We start from the raw sequence: 1,044 nt of genomic DNA on the forward strand, positions 1-1,044 counted from the left end.
GAGAGGATCAAGTCCAGCCCATCTGCTGAGGTTGCAGGTGTCTTGAAGGGTTCCTCCCCCAACAGCGGCTGCTGCCCAGCTCACGTCCAGCTCAGTCACAGAAGGTGCAGGGTGGCCAGGACCTCCAGTCCATCCATCTGAGATGGATGCTGTACCTTCCAAGCAACCTCAGACCCATACATGGGTGGCGGCTGGAGTCAGCACAGTTGTAGGGGCGGCCACAGCCTCAGCCACAGCCAGATGAAGCCTCAGCCGCTGCACTACTGACTATGGAACCTGGAGGCCCTGCCTGCTGCACAGGGCTGTAGGCCCCCTGGGGGGAGGCAGTGAGACCTGACGGCGGACCACACCCACGACCCAGGACTTAGGCAAGTCCTTCTGTATCTCCAGGGCCCACTGACTCTGTCCCAGGTGCCAGGCCAGATGCACTCTTTTTTCCAAATGGTGGAGCTTCCCAGGGTGACACACCAAAACCAGACTTTCTTTCTTTTTATGCTGAGGCGTTCTTTTCTTTTTTCTATTGTTAAAATAACACATGATCCAAAAAAAAAAAAAATGACATATATATAAGAAAATTAAAATGACCATAAATGTCTGACCCAGAAATAAATGAGTAACAGTTTCATGTATTTCCTTCCAGTTCCTTTTTCTAAGTGTGTATTTGCTTTGTCTTTCAAAAATTGTATTTATTTTTTATTTCACTGCAAATATGAGTATACATTCTCCTTAGAAAAAAAAGGATGGTGGGGGGGACCAGGTACAGTGGCTCACGCCTGTAATCACAGCACTTTGGGAGGCCAAGGCAGGCAGATCACCTGAGGTCAGGAGTTCGAGACCAGCCTGGCCAACATGGTGAAACCCTGTCTCCACTAAAAATACAAAAATCAGCCGGGTGTGGTGGCAGGCACCTGTAATCCCAGCTACTCAGGAGGCTGAGGCAGAAGAATCGCTTGAACCTGGGAGGCAGAGGTTGCAGTGAGCCAAGATGGCACCACTGCACACCAGCCTGGGTGACAGAGCAGGACTCCATCAAAAAAAAAAAAA

Source organism: Cebus imitator, unplaced genomic scaffold (genome assembly GCF_001604975.1).
Source record: "Cebus imitator isolate Cc_AM_T3 unplaced genomic scaffold, Cebus_imitator-1.0 Scaffold260, whole genome shotgun sequence".
In the NCBI taxonomy this organism is placed as follows: domain Eukaryota; kingdom Metazoa; phylum Chordata; class Mammalia; order Primates; family Cebidae; genus Cebus; species Cebus imitator.